The following is a 16,091-nucleotide window of genomic DNA, read 5'->3' as shown; positions in this document are numbered from 1 at the left end:
CATGGATATAAACAGACATTGCATCGTTGAAAATAACCCTAAAATTAATACTATGAAGTTGAAGTATTGAGACTTTCAAGGTGACCTCGCCACACCAAAGAGAAATCTCTGTGTTAGCCTTCAGTCTGATTTAAAAGTAGAATGCCAGCATGATTATGGGACAAAATGGGGTGAATGGTGAGTGCTGGGATTTCATGAGAGATTAACCCTTTAGTAACTTTTGTCCACACAGACGAAAGTGTTCAAGGTGCTCCTCTGGCAAATACCCTCCACCCAGCCCAGACTGCTCAGGAAAGAGATGGAAAGGTTGATTAAAATACAATGGGATTTAAAGGCAAAAGTACTCAGAGATATTTATACTCCAAGTATGATAGGTAAGTACACAAAGGAACAACTCCTGGAACTAAACAGCCATAGTGGAAGCAGTAGATGTGTAACTGAGCAAACGGGCCCATCCACATGGCACCTTGATGCACAACACAACAATTAGTGTGGAGAGAAAAAGTTTTTATTTTCTGGGGTGAAACCTCAGAGAGGCTGAGAGCACTTATGCTTAGAGCCCTGTTCTTTCCTGAGAACAAGCACTTCCCTTGCTTCCCAAAAGGCTAAAAGCCAAAGTCAAGCCCAATAGTTCCCCATATCCTTACATTAAGCTGGCTGTGCTGACAGTTCTCCAGTCCTTCTGGAAAGTACCCTCGTGGGTTTCAGAGTCACCATCCTCTCGCAACATCTCTCTCCTTCAGGAGCTGGGGTATGCTGTCCTCAGCCTTCATGTTATAGTCCAGGAATATATGAGCCACGTTACACTGGATCATGGTGAAGTCCAAGAAAGGCACAAGTCCCAAAAGAGTGGCCTCTCTGTATGTCCCAAGTCCCAAGAATCCAGACAGAGCCTAGGTCTGTGAGGCAGCAGGTCAGCATCTTGCAAGGCTGGGTCCTTGGTGGCTTCAGAGTTGGTAGAGTGGTCATGAACAGAGCAGCAGCATGCAGTTTTCTCCTTTACTACAGAAGGCCGAATGGCCAAATCCTGACTACAAACTGCCTAGCTGCTACATCATGGCTCTTCTCTACACTCACTCCACTGCATGGCTCCTATCTCACCACTGGCATCATGGCCGAATCTCCCTCCCTCGCCTGGCTGCCCTCTTCACTGCAGATCAGTACCTCAAAGCCCTCCTGGCAGTCCAGCCTCTCTTTGCATGTCCTTAGTTTAAAACCTGACCCAGAGCTTCCTATGTGACCTCCTTTGCAACTTCTCCCACAATGAGCTACATTTGCATTTCCTGTATTTACATTTTTTTGGCTGCCACCTTTTGTCAGGGCAAAAGTGACTCAGTGATGCAGGGGGAGCCACCTTTCTGCCTCTTGCGCAGGTGCTGTACAAACCCATAGCTATGTCACTAGTCACATACATTATATTTTTTAAGATTTTGTTTCTTTGTTTGTTTATTTTCAGAGAGGGGAAGGGAGGGAGAAAACAAGGGAGAGAAACATCAATGTGTGGTTGCCTCTCACACACCCTCTACTGGGGACTTGGCCAGCAACCCAGGCATGTGCACTGACTGGGAATTGAACCAGCGACCCTTTGGTTCACAGGCTGGCACTCAATCCACTGAGCCGCACCACCCAGGGCTTCATCATACATTCTGAAAAACCACATACACACCTTTTGCCCTGGGGCGTAGCACAGTTATTATCTAGCTATCAGCTTGCCATTTTTTTTGCAAAGTATCTTAACTGCCTAACATTCCCTTCCCCCATCCCCAACCAAGGGTTATGGGGTCTTGGGGACCCTTCACTCTGTGTCCCATTTCAAATGCATCCTTCAGAAATTGAAAAAACAAGTCTGAAAATTCATGATGAGCTAAAGGACAGACTGATGTCTCTGTCCCCTAGGCAGACCAGTTAGCCTTTCTTAGGGCACATTTCAATAATCAGTAATGTAGTTGAGAGCAAAGTGAAACTCACCTACACTTAGGTTAAATCCAGCATTTCTTTAATGTTTTTCCCCTTCCTCCCTCCCTTTTTCTTCCCTCCTTCCCTTCCTTCCCTCCTTCCTTCCTTCCTCCTTCCCTTCTTCCCTCCCTTCCTTCCTTCCTTCTATATTGCCCCAGGTATGGGTCTGGCCCTGGATCAAAGATTTGGTATACCATTTTTAATAGGATGCTGATGAAATTTGGGTGAGACTGATGAGCTTCCATAAAAGAAACCTCTAGAGTTACGTATTATCTCACCTCACTCTCACCAGAAACCCTACAAGGAGGGAGTTCTGTTCCCACTCTGCAGCTGGGGAAACTTAAACCCAAAGGGGTTATAACCCAATGCCAGTTTAGTAGGAAGCAGGCATTTGAACCAGGGCTGTGGCACCTTTTGGAGAGTGGGAACAGGCATGCAGCGGCCTGGCCTGGGGTGTAACACTTGCAGCGACATCCAGAGTGCCTGGGCAGCTACTGGCCCTTCCCACCACCACTCGCCCTTCTCTTCCCACCAGAGGCCGAGGGTCACTGCTGGGGGGTGGGGCAAGGACTCACTGTGGGGCTGGATGCAATGAGTCCCTCCTGACTTTGGGGCTCAAGCTCAGGTGGGGTACAGTGAGGTGCAGAGTCTCGGGGTGTGGGCCGCAGGGTCTGAGGGTGGGGTATGGGGTCTTGGGGATGCAGCACCTAGTCTGAGGTGAGGCACAGAACATCCTCCTGAGGTGACTGCCCCACCCCACCATCACTGTTGCCAACTGGCCGTAGAGCCTTCTGGAAGGGTGAGGAAGGAGGGGCCCAAGAGCTGGTCCAAGCGCTGGCTCAAGGGGACACTTGGCTGAGGGACTTCCCTGGCTCCAGCACAGATTGCTGTGGCCCCCAGAGCAGGATCTGCACAGGTTGGGTCCCCAAGAATGAGTCCCACCCCAGGGTCCCTGGGTGCAGAGATTTGGTCCCATTTATTTTCTCTCCATCAGTTACATAATGTTAATTTAACTGGAAACCCACACACTAAAGAAAATGGAATTTATGATTTTGTTGCCACCAAAGTGGGGAAGTTTAATTTTTGCTTTTTAAAATACTGTAAAATCACTTTTTAAGCACTGAACTGAAAGCTTGTTATTAAAGTGGCAGGTACCACAACCATTAGTCTTGTCATTTTAAGTGCTTTTTGTAACTTTGCATTTGTATGCTCCACTTAATAGAGTTCCCATTAACCACAGTATTCTTGTGTGAAAGAAATAAATCTTCTAGGAAGTTATTTTAGAACACATGACTAGCAAAGCACAATGTGATGGGGGTGGAGGAAAGCAGAGAAAGTGTTAAATTGCCTACTAGAATGTTGCTGAGCAACTTCCTCCCTTTATCTAGGAGAATCTTAGATAAAATTCTCCTAAATATCAAAAACAGCGGGTACTTAAGGTAAATACCTATCTTCTCCCTGTTAAAAGATCGTATTTTTAAAATGCCCAGATATAAATCTAGTTTTAAAAGTTTAATTTCTCAGCCCTGGCTGGTGTGGCTGAGTTGATTTAATGCCCAGTCTGCAAACCAAAGGGTTGCTGGTTCGATTCCCAGTCAGGGCACTTGCCTGGGTTCTAGGCAAGGTCCTCGGGGGGGGGGGGGGGGGGGGGGGGNGGGGAGGGGGGGTGGTGTGCAAGAGGCAACCACACATTGATGTTTCTTTCACTCTCTCTTTCCTTTCCCTTCTCTCTAAAATTAAATAAAATCTTTAAAATTTTTAAAAATAGTTTAATTTCTCAGATTTTTAAAAGCTATCTCTGGGAGAATCATTTTTAAAAGTTAATTGCCTGAGCAGAACCAGAGAAGTCTGGTTAAAGTGAAAGTAATCAATGAAAAAATTGGCAGGAGTACCCCTTGCTGGAGAATCAGTTAGTATTTGTTTTAAGTTCTATTTTTCAAACAGAAGTGGAGACAAATAAAATAAGGTGATGGACATGTGCAATGCATCTTAGAGCCCAGAACAGGGCTTCTGTTGGTTTTCAGGAATGTTCATGAAGGCTCTCCTGATACTGGGTGACAGGCAGCCCGCTGGTGGGACACTTGGGATACAAGGCACATTCCTGCCCTGGGAGTCATGGGTTGGAGACATCACCTGACAGAGGATGGAACTAAGATAGGCCTGTGTGCTATTAGGCCTGGTAGGAAGGTAAAGAAGGACTTTCATATCTTACTGGTGTCCCAGTCACTTCAGAAAACTATATGGCAATTCCTTAGAAAGTTTAACATACACCTACCATGTTGATCCAAAAGTTCTCCTCTTGGTTATTTGCCTGGGAGAAATGAAAATATTTGTCTATTCACAAAAATATTTGTGAGTATTCCCTGAACATTGTGCAGGAATGTTCATTGCAGCTTTATTTCCAGTGTCCAAACATGGGAAACCACCCAAATGTCTGTTGATGGGTGAAAGAAACCAACCATACAATGGAATTGTGCTCAGCATATGTTTCTGAGACTCAACCACACTTGTGTGTGTCCATGTGTTGTTCATTTCTATGTACAACTGTACAATGGAATTGTGCTCAGCATAGAAATGAACAACACATGGACACACACAAGTGTGGTTGAGTCTCAGAAACATATGCTGAGTAAGAGGGACCAAACAGAGAGGTGCCTATGGCATGACTACCTGTGAAGGTCTAAAACAGGAAGTACTGACCAGCAGTGACAGGAAGCCTCAGGAAGCCAGTGTAGGTGCAGACTTTTTTGAATAAGAGATATGTCCTGTAGCTTGAATAAAGTTACATGGGTGTGTGCATTTGTCAGAATTCACCCAATTAGACACTTTGCATTCCTACTCATAAGTAATGCTTTTTAAGAAAAATACCAAGCCCTGCCCAGTGTAAATCAGTGGGTTGGGTGTTGTCCTGAAAACTGGAAAGTTTCAGGTTTGATTCCCAGTTAGGGCACATGCCTCGGTTGTGGGTTCAGTCCTCCATCCAGGCATATGTGACAGGCAACCAATCAATGTTTCTCTTTCACATTGGTATTCCTCTCTCCATCTTCCTCCCTTCCCCTCTTTTTAAGGGCAATACGCATGTCCTCAAGTGAAGATAAAAAAAAAAGAAAGGAAAAATATAAAAAACACTTTTAGTATTTTTAAACATAGATGCTAATACTTACCAATCATGAAATTTACAGAAGGCCAGTATACTTACTACATCTGACTACAATTAAAAAATCTTTATACAGTCATGTGGGTGGAAAGACAGTTTCAAGCTTGGAAGAAGGAAGGAGGGGGGCAGGCTAGTCAGTGGACATGTGAGGTGAGCCCAGCCTCAACTGCCACATGACTGCGATTTTGTGAGAGATCCTGAGCCCAGTCCACCCCAGTTTCATGAAAAGAACAGGTGAATATGGTAGCTGTAACTGCTCTCTAGGGTGGGTTTTTGCACAGCATGATAGAATGGAAGTAACCAGATGAGATGTTTGACTTTGGCATGGAAGGACAGTGAGTTGGGGTTTGAGTTCCACCCCTAGACCCCAGAAACCCTCTACTACTCACTTCTCCCAATTACAGTCCTGAGCACCGTCTGTGTGGGGCCTGCTCAGCTGTAGAACCACACAGGTTGCCCCTGAGTCTTGCTCTGGATCCTCCCTGCCACTATGGAGGTGACTGAACAGGTCCAGCCCTGGGATAATACAGTGGCCCTGGTATCACACTCAAGTCTGTGTTACTGATGCTATGAAAGGGCAAACTCAAACATCATGGTTTGGAGTAAAAATTGGTTTACTGACAGGAAGAACACCAACTGAGAAGATAGGAGACTTAGTGTGGCCTGAAACCCATCTTGCTCACTGGACCAGGCCAAGCGTTTTTAAGGGACTCAGGGAATAGGTACAGGCAGTGCTGATGAGAAAGTTTCAACTAGAGGATCTTGGAACTTGGCTATTTATGGTAAAGAGGAGTCAACACCAGATCTTCCTGGACAATGAACCTTTCTGAAAGGGTGCTGGTGTCAGAGCCCTTAGAGAATTCCAACAGGCATCTCTCTACACTGGATTTCCTAGAACACAGAGTGGGAGGTACATGAGGAAACAGCGACAAAATACAGCAAGTGTGAGAGAAAAAATGACTGAGCTGGCACTGCCAGCGCCCTGTGCACCATCAGTTGGGACTGTCATCAGAGATGTGTGAACTACAGGGCCTGAGGAGACTCTCTCTGTAGGCAAGAAAAAAAGAACAATTGATCCACCTGCTCCAATCTCCCTGGTTGTAACCACAGAACCAGCTCAGGGACAGAAGACCAGGACTTGAGGTCCTGCAGGGAAGCATATGCAGAGGAGAGAACTTCAGCCACTCAGGACCAAAGTCTTGCCCCCCACCCAGTGAACCAAAGGACCAGGGCATGACCAGAACTTGAACACCAGAACCCTTTCAGAATTCAAGGGTTCATTGAATTCTGCCTGTACCTGTTCCCTGAGCTCCTTAAAAACACTTGGCCTGGTCCAGTGAGCAAGCATCACTATGGTTCCAGGCCACACTAAGTCTCCTATCTTCTCAGTTGGTGTTCTTCCTGTCAGTAAACCAATTTTTACTCCAAACCATGATGTTTGAGTTTGCCCTTTCATAGCATCAGTAACACAGACTTGAGTGTGATACCAGGGCCACTGTATTATCCCAGGGCTGGACCTGTTCAGTCACCTCCATAGTGGCAGGGAGGATCCAGAGCAAGACTCAGGGGCAACCTGTGTGGTTCTACAGCTGAGCAGGCCCCACACAGACGGTGCTCAGGACTGTAATTGGGAGAAGTGAGTAGTAGAGGGTCTCTGGGGTCTAGGGGTGGAACAGGGCAACTCACTGTAGAGAGATGCCTGTTGGCATTCAGGCAAAGAGGTCAACCAAGTCCGTTGGCTCTTCAAGCTTAGAGTTCAGGGGAATACATTTAGGCTAGAAACACACATTTGGAAGTCTTCAGCACATACATGGCAAGGCAATCTGTAACAGTGGATGAATGTCATCTAGGGAACTAAGGGTAGAGTAAAAATAGAAGAGGCTTGAGAGTGGCCATGGAGCTCTCCACAGATTTGGGCCCATCAGACAGTAGGAGTAGGACTGCAAATATGGCTTGTCAAGGGCTGCTGTGGGACTTAGCCATCCTCTCTGTGTGGGGACTTGGGGAGGGGCAGCCACTACAAGTCTTGACAAGAGACATTTGGGTTCTTGATAAAGGAGGCAGAAGGCTCAAGAGCAAACTAGAAGGGAAAAAGGAAAAGAGACTAATAATTATGTTGTTCAGTGACCCTCTAATCTTTTTTCTTTTTTTAAGTATATTTTATTCATTATGCTATTAGTTTTCCCAATTTTCTTCCTTACATTCCCCTCTGCCCTGCACCCCTCAACCCTCCAGCCTTACCCCCCTTAGTTTACGCCCATGGGTTGTACATATAAGTTCTTTGACTTCTTTGTTTCCTATACCATACTTAACCTTTTCCTGTCTATTTTGTGCCTACCAATTCTTCTTCTTATTTCCTGTACCTTTCCCTTCATTCTTCCTCTCCCTCTCCCCACTGAAAACCCTGTATACGGTGTCCATTTCTTTGATTCTGATCCTGTTCTAGTTGTTTGCTTAGATTTTGTTTTTAGGTTCAGTTTTTGCTAGCTATGAGTTTGTCATTTTACTGTTCATAGTTTTGATCTTCTATTTCTTAGATAAGTCCCTTTAAGATTTCATATAATAAGGGTTTGGTAATAATGAACTCCTTTAACTTGACCTTACCTGGGAAGCACTTTCTCTGCCCTTCCATTCTAAATGACAGTTTTGCTGGATAGAGTAATCTTGGATGTAGGTCCTTGCCTTTCATGACTTCATATACTTATTTCCAGCCCCTTTCTTGCCTGGTAGGTTTCTTTTGAGAAATCAGCTGATAGTTTTATGGGCACACTTTTATAGGTAACTCTCTCATTTTGTCTTGCTGCTTTTAAGATTCTCAGTTTATCTTTAGTCTGGGTAACTTAATGATGATATGACTTAGTGTGTTCCTCTTTGGGTCCAATTTCTTTGGGACTCTCTCAGCTTCCTGGAAGTCTATTTCCTTCACCAGACTGGGGCAGTTTTCCTTCATTATTTGTTCAAATACATTTTCAATTTCTTACTCTTCTTCATCTTTTTTTGGTACCCCTATGATTCTGTTATTGGAATGTTTCAAGTTTTTCCAGAGGTTCCTAAGCCTCTCCTCATTTTTCTGAATTCTTGTTTCTTCATACTGTTCCATTTGACTGTTTATTTCTTCCTTTTGTTCCAGATTGTTGATGTGAGTCCTGGTTTCCTTCTCTTTACTGTTGGTTCCCTGTATACTTTGCTTTATTTTACTTTGGGTAGTCTTCATTTCTTTCTTCATTTTGTGACCAAGCTCAATAATTTCTGTGAGCATCCTGATTACCCAGTGTTTTGAATTCTGTGTTCAGATAGGTTGGCTATCTCCTTGTTGCTTAGCTCTTTTTCTGGAGCTTTAATCTGTCCTTCTATTTTGGCTATATTTCTTTGGGCACATCTGTTTCATAGTAAGGGGAGCAGGGCCTTAGGTATTTGCTAGGTGGAGGCAATCCTCTTTGCTGCGTTGTGGCTCTGTCTGTGGGAGGGAGGCCAGAGAGGGGGAAATATGCTCACTTGCTTCACTCTAGCCCCACTTCCCAAAGAAATCTGTTGTGTTACTGGGTGTTTCTCCTACTGTGGCAACCCCTGCGGTAGGTTACAGCTAGTTTGAGTCTCTAGTTTCCCATTCAGCCAGCCCTGCCTCACCTGTATAGTCCACCACTTTGTCGAGAGTCATCTCCACCCACCCACCTGCCTGTCTCCATCTCTCTTACTGGTCTGGTGAATGTTTCTTTAACTCTTGCTTGTTGAAGTTCCATACAGCTTGACTCTCTTACACTTCTGGTTCTTTATTGTTTTTAGACTGGTTGTTATCTTTCTTTTGGTTGTGTGAGAAAGCGAAGAGTTTCTACCTACGCCTCCATCTTGGCTGGAACTCCCTCTTTTTTCTTTTAATAGTCTATTTTCTATCTGTATTCTAGGATTCTAAGATTTTTTTCTTTACTCCTCATAATTCACCAATTTTGTCAGGCCCTAGCTAAGTGTATTGGTTGCTACGGGTGCCATATCAAAGTACCACAGGCTGGGCACCTTAAACAGCATTTTATAGTCTCATGGTTCTGGAGACTGTAAGTCTGAGATTAAGGTGTTGGTAGGGTTGGTTCATTTCAAGGACCATGTCTGAAGGATCTGTTCTAGATCTCCCTCCTAGGCTTGTGGACAGCCATCTTCTCCTTGTGTCTTCATGTCATCTCCCCTCTAGTCATGTCATTCTGTGTGCCCAAATTTCCCATTTTCATGAAGACACTAGTCATATTAGACTAGGGGCCCACCCAACTGACTTATGACTTCATCTTAACTAATTCCATCTGCAGCAACTCTATCTCCAAATGAGGTCTTGTTCAAAGCTTCTGGGAGTTAGGACTTTAATATACAAATTTGAAGTGGACACAATTCAACCCATAACACTGAGCATGTGTCTTTTTAAAATATTGGTGTTAGTATCACTTAGGACAGAATCAGCCCTGTCAATTTGTAGGTTCTAGTCTTCATCCAGATCAGAAACTTTTTCCTATTTGCTTAAACACCTCTTCTCCATGTTTCCTCTTCTTTTTAAAATTACCTTTTTGGTCACATGTTCCAATTCCTTGGGTCTACCTTCCAAGTCTCTTATCTTTCTCTTCACAATTTTCTTCTTTGTATTTTTGCTTTATGTTCTAAAATAGTCAGTTCACTTGATCATCTATAGAAGATCTGAACAAAGACTATCCTATTTTCTTATTCATGTATTGAAACTTAAAATCATGTATTTACTTCTGAAAATGCAATTTATGCTTTTGGTGAAGCTCCTTGAGAATTCTTACTAGTGTATAGATATGTTCTCATCTGCCTCTTCAATTCTGTCTGCTCAAGTTAGGGCACCAGTCAGATATGTTTGCCATCTTTCCTCCTATCTCTGTTGTGCAGGACCTCCACAATGGTTCTCTCCTTCCCTCTTTCATCATGACTTAGTGCATCACTGGCCATCAGGAAAAGCTATTAAGACTATCTTAAGCAACAGTGAACCTGTGTGTGGTGGAAGGCATACAGGTTTTTTTTTATCTTGTTGGGTGGCAGTCAACAGTGGCCACAGGGAAGAACCCACTTAGACTTCCCCATCTTCCCAGGGCGAGGACCTGCCCTCTCCCCACAACAGGGATGGGAGAAGGGTAGCTCTGCAGATACCTCCCTGTCCAGCTGGGTGAACAGTCTTTCAAATCTCCATGGAGACTAAGCAGTTGCATAGATGTGACCCCTCCCATAGTGCTTTGCTGATCTCTTCTGTTCGAGCTCTCAGTGTACCATATAGTCCTGGTTTTGGGTCTAGATCTCAAGACAAGGCAAAAACCCACTTGCTGATGGTTCCTATGCAGCCATCACACCTAGTGCTGGCTTTCTCTTGTGGAGACCCTGATCTTACCTATGGCCTCACATTTCACCAGCTCCTTGCTATCTTGTGTCTCACTCCATATGGAGTGAAAGAAGTCAGAGCCCAACCCATCAGTTTTCCTGAATCCTGTCTTTCATATTGTTGGTTTTTTCCTCAGCAGCCAGTTCCCACCTTTTCTTCCCAATATCCTTGGAATCCATGAGGATCCAGAGACACTGGATCTGCCTTTGACTTCAGGAATGGAGCAGCTGACCTGGCCTAAGTGCGTACCAGGGAACCAGTTCAGTTTAGGGACGGATGTGTGTCCTAAACTAGACTAATCAGAATAAGGGCTTGCCATAAATGCTAGGACAAAGAGTCTCCCTCTTGTCCTTCTTTCTGAGTGTGGTCAACACAATGTGGAATCCCAGCAACTGCTGGCAAGAATTCTGAGATCACCATAGAAGCCACTTTAGATTGAATCAACACTGTGAAGACAGAGCTGAAAGACAAAAAGAAAGAGGTTCATGGTGACATTGTTAAGCCCAGATCCATCTTTTTTTTAAAAAAATATTTTATTCATTTATCTTTAGAGGGGAAGGGAAGGAGAGAGGAAGAGAAACATCAATGTATGGTTGCTTCTTGTGCATCCCCTGCTGGGAACTGGCCTGCAACCCAGGAATGTGCCCTGACTGGGAATCGAACTGTGATTGTCTGGTTCACAGGCCCGTACTCAATCCACTGAGCTACACCAGCCAGGGCCCAGATCCATCTTTTAATGGCCAGGCTCATACATACCCTCTGGATATGTTCACCTGAGTAGCCCTGAGTTTGACCCTCAAACTCAAAAATCTTCCATGGAAAGTGACCATTATTTCACCCGTGACTCATTCTCTTGTTTTCCTATGTCAGTGAGTCCTACTGCTGTGTGTTCAAAGCTCAAGTCATTGCCTCTGATGCCTGCTTCTCTGCTTTTTTCCAGGTCTCTCTTGTTCGTTCATTCATTCATTCATTCATTCATTCATTCCTGTTTCTTCTGCTATGAACCTTCCTACATTCTATGGTTTTGCTCCACCAGTATAGGCCATTGTCACTCTTACCAGGATGGAACCAGCAGCCTCCAAACTTGTGTCCCAATCTCCCTGGATCTTCTAGTCCAGTCTCCCCACAGTGCTGAGACAGGACTTCTTCAGCTGTGAATTGGGTATGTCCCCTTTCTGCTTATATCCCTTAAGGAGTTGGCAATTGTGACTTTGGGTGGGTGAGTTTGGTGGAATCAAAGCCATTTCCTAGCAGGAGGGGCTGCACCCTCACTGGATCCCAGATTCCTGGGTTGAATGGCTGGTTTCTCAGACCACTCCCAGGTGCAGGTTCCTCCTCAGAAAAAAAGCCCATCCCATGTGTCCCACAGAGTGACTTGGCCCCATGCTTCTCTGTGAGCCAGTAGGAGGATGAGGGACCATGGTCTTCTTACCTCTTTCTGATCTGTGATCTGTGAACTTGTGTATTTCCCCATCTTGTATCTTATATTTTACAAAAACACAGTGCACTATATTAGCATCAGTAGAAAGAAACCCTATAACAGCATCATTTTCCTTTGGTGATGTAAACTCTAATGTGTATGGATGGTACCTCATTTCAATTTTTAATGTGCACTTCTTGATTAATAGAAAGGGTGATCACATTTTTATATTTCTTGACCATCTGGTTTTCTTTTCCATGAATTGAGTCATCCTACTTTTGGCATGTTTCTCTTGAGTGTTTTCTTTAATTTCTTATTGTTCTATAGGAGTTCTTTTCATATTCTTAAAATTAATACTTAGTTGGCCAGAAGAATTAAAATATCTTTTCTAATATATTGCTTGACTTTTTAACTATTTAATCTGTCTTATAAAACCATTTATTTTTAGCACAATAGAGTCAATCAGATTTTATATCTTATTCAACAGTTCCTTCCCCATCTAGATATCACATAAGTAGTTCCCTATAGTTTCTTCCAAAAATTTCACAGTTTGCTTTTCTCATTTAGTTCTTTAATCTATTTAGAATACATTTGTGTGTGTGTGTGTGTGTGTGTGTGTGTGTGTGTGTGTGGTTTGAGGTAGGAAAATAAATGTGCCATTTTTTTTTACAGTTGTCCAGCATCATTTGTCAAGAGTTCATGACTCTCTCCTCATATGTGTGGACAACATATATATGTAAAATATATGTATATACATATTATGTGTGCATAACAGGAAAAAATCGGTTTCCAGAATATTTTCTTTAGTTGTTAATTTGCTAAACACATTTAAATGACATGCTTACTTAAAATCAATAGAACTGTATTTTTAAGGCTTCACTTTTTGTGTTTTATGTTGCCCATGTATGCAAATACATTGTGGCAGGCTGATAAAGTACATTCTCGTATCACAATTAGTCCCAATGTACCAATCTCGTGTATCCGGGGAATAGAGCTTAGATAGGGGACTCTCATCTTGTTGTTGTACCTCTGAGTTGGGAAGGCCATGTGACTAGTTCTTAACAGTGCTCTCAGGTGGCATTGGGACATGCAGGAGTCACCCTCCTAGGCAATCAATCAGCAAATGGTTGATTGGTAAGTTTACTTTCATTTTCAAAATGAGATTTTTTTCTTAATATGTAAGGTATAGTAATTTAAGTTTTAAGGAATTGTGTCATCCATCCTGTTATTTATTTTTTCCCTCCCTTCACTTCTCTTTTCTCTCTGAACTCCCTAGAATTTCCTAATATAGTGATGGAAGTTACATTGCAAATGCCTGGGCTGTTGAGCAGTGTACCTAGCTAGACTTCAGAATGTTCATGGCAGAGTACTGGGTTGAGATTATGGCACACATTTAATTAGTTTTGCTTTCTTTCTTTCTTTTTTAAATATGTAACCAAAACTTTAATTCCAATGATTCTCACAAAACATATTACAAACGACAGCATGAAAAAAACTTTTGCGCAATAACTCAAAGTTCAGCTCTATGATGTACCCTTAACCTGGCAGGACACTGGTATCTTGAAGTCTCAAATTTCCAAATGAATAATATTGCAAAGAGCTATGTATTCATATGCAGCAATCACATAAAGAAAGGTAAAGCAAACAAAGGTAAACTAACTTTCTTGAAACTTCTTAGGTTCTACACTAACTGGACAACCTCTGCCCAGTATAAAGACTAGTTGGATTTTTTTTAAACCTCTAATCTAGTTTAAGGGTGAAGCTTCAATTTTTACAGGCTGGTTTGTGTTCACAGCAGCTTTTGAAGACTGTGTGTTCTTCTACCACTGTATGTTATACCCCAGCTATGGAAAGTCTCAAGTTTGATTTTTGCCATTTTAGTTTCCATAATACTATACATCATGCTTTAGCTGGGAGGAGTTAAGATATTTATTATTAGACTATGCAAGACTCAAGTTCAAAGAAAAACCAATTTTGCTTAAGGGAACATTGTAAAGTAACAATTCTTGGTATTGCCTGCCTCACATCATCCATTTCAAACCACAGAGAATTACACCTTTATGTCACTGTTTCAAGACAAAGATGAACAGCTAAAACATGTTAAAAATGCACCAAGCTTATGAAGTCTCAAGCAAAACTTGAATTTTCTGTACATACTCCTGTCAGATGAAGTTATTTTCTGTACGCCACTCCTCTTGAAAACTGGTCTTCTATTTCCTATCATTTGACCTAGATAGTTATGAGACTTAGAGAAAGACCAGGGAAGCTTGTGATTTCTTTCCCCTGACATTGATCTCTCTCTTCTCCTATTTCTGCAAAGGAGCCTGCTCCAGCTGTGGCAGAAGCTTCTCCTTCTTGGAGATCTGCGATGAGGTGGAAGACTCCTTCTCTGATACTCATCTCGAGGGCAAAGACCCCAAGAGGGAGGTGGACTACAATTTTGACTTCTCTTTTTACCATTTGACAGTTCCACTCGTACTGGCAGCCACATGTGTTCGCTCATCTAGCTCTGGCGTTTGCTTAAACATTGTTTAAGACTCTGTTACTTTAGCTTTGCTTTGTCTTGCTTTCTTTTGCTGGCTTTGAAGAAACAAGCTTTGAGGAATTCTACAGTTGCAAGGGAACAAACTCTGCCAAGGAGCCTCCCCAGTCACAAACTCAATCCCAGTCCTGATGGCGGCCTGTGAGACTCTAGGCAAGGACCCTGCTCAGTGTGCCTGGATTTCTAGCCTCGAGAAGCTGTGAGACAGTGTGTGTTGTCTTACTTACGCTGCTATGTAGTGATGTTGTAATTGTTATGTAGCAATAGAAAACTAATACACTAACTTACAGGTGATTTCTGAGAGTCACTTCCCTGGCTAATGTGCATGTTGGTTAGGAATGTTCCAACAAGTTCTACTGGGTTTGTATTTCTCTAGATAACAGGTATGAGAATGTTTATACTGGCTCTTTCCCAGGGCCCATTACATGAACTTGGGTAGAATGCTTATAAGTGGTTCTGTGACGTACAGCTTTTCCCACTTTCCCTGACAATGTTTCATGTGCTGTCTCAGTCAGAACATGAGCTGACAGCCCAAGAATGGAAGGGGCCAGTCTTCCCAATTCGCTGTTGTACTCCCAGCCTCCAGCTAGGGTCTGGTGCATAGTTGGCTCAAAACATGTTTGTTGAATAAATGAGTAAATGAACCAACGGTTGGTATTGTATTTTTCTTATTATTGCCACAATTCTGTCTTGGGCTCTGTGGCAAGTGTTTTACGTAGATCATTTCCCTGAATCATTAAAATAGCTTGTTAGGCAAGGGGTGTCAGTCTCATTGCACAAGTTGGGGAGATGAGTTTCTGAAAGTTTAGTAATTGGCCGAGGTCAGACGGAGATTGAGTGGCAATGCAAGGCCAGGTCTTCTCCATTGAAAACATTTCAAAACACATTCACAAATATACCTACATACATATTCATGCATATCTATCTATCTGTCTATCATCTATCTATATCTAATATATATGTACATTTTTAGTAAGGAGTCTGAAGTTTTCTTTCACCTACATTGATTATGTCACCTTAAAGGGATTTGGGTTCTGAAACTTCTCAAGTCCCTTTGCATTTCCTGCATCTCCTGTCACCTGTAACTGCCCTCACAGGATGTAGATGGCGCTGCAGGATTTGTCACTGGTTGGTTTTCTCTGCTCAGAAGTTACTGTATTTACTCCTGGCATCCTTGACTCTTGGAGAACTAACTTTCTAACAATTAATATGGAAGCGTGGTCCTAATTATGGTTGATTCTTTCTCTGTAAATTTCTAATAGTGATTTAGAAACTTCTATGTTAATCACCTGGAGAGACTAATTTCCTGAAAAATATAACCAGGGACAGGGATTCACATTACAGAGTGCTTACTCTGTGACTTTAAATGACTTACTTTACATTCTGACCTGTGTGGCTCAGTTGGTTGAGCATAACTCTTCAGAGTGAGAGGTCACCAGTTTGATTCCTGGTCAAGCACATGCCTGGGTTGCGGGTTTAGTCCCCAGTCAGGTAGCATACATAAAAGAGGCATTTGATATTTCTATCCCTCTCTTTCTTTCTCCTTTCATGTCTCTCTGAAATAAACAAACAAACAAACAAACAAATAAATAAATAAATAAAATGTTTAAGCGACTTATTTTACCCCATTAATCTCATCACATCC

Source organism: Sturnira hondurensis, unplaced genomic scaffold (genome assembly GCF_014824575.4).
Source record: "Sturnira hondurensis isolate 20B ecotype Veracruz unplaced genomic scaffold, ASM1482457v3 Scaffold0000460, whole genome shotgun sequence".
In the NCBI taxonomy this organism is placed as follows: Eukaryota; Metazoa; Chordata; class Mammalia; order Chiroptera; family Phyllostomidae; genus Sturnira; species Sturnira hondurensis.
This window is presented reverse-complemented; position numbering follows the sequence as displayed.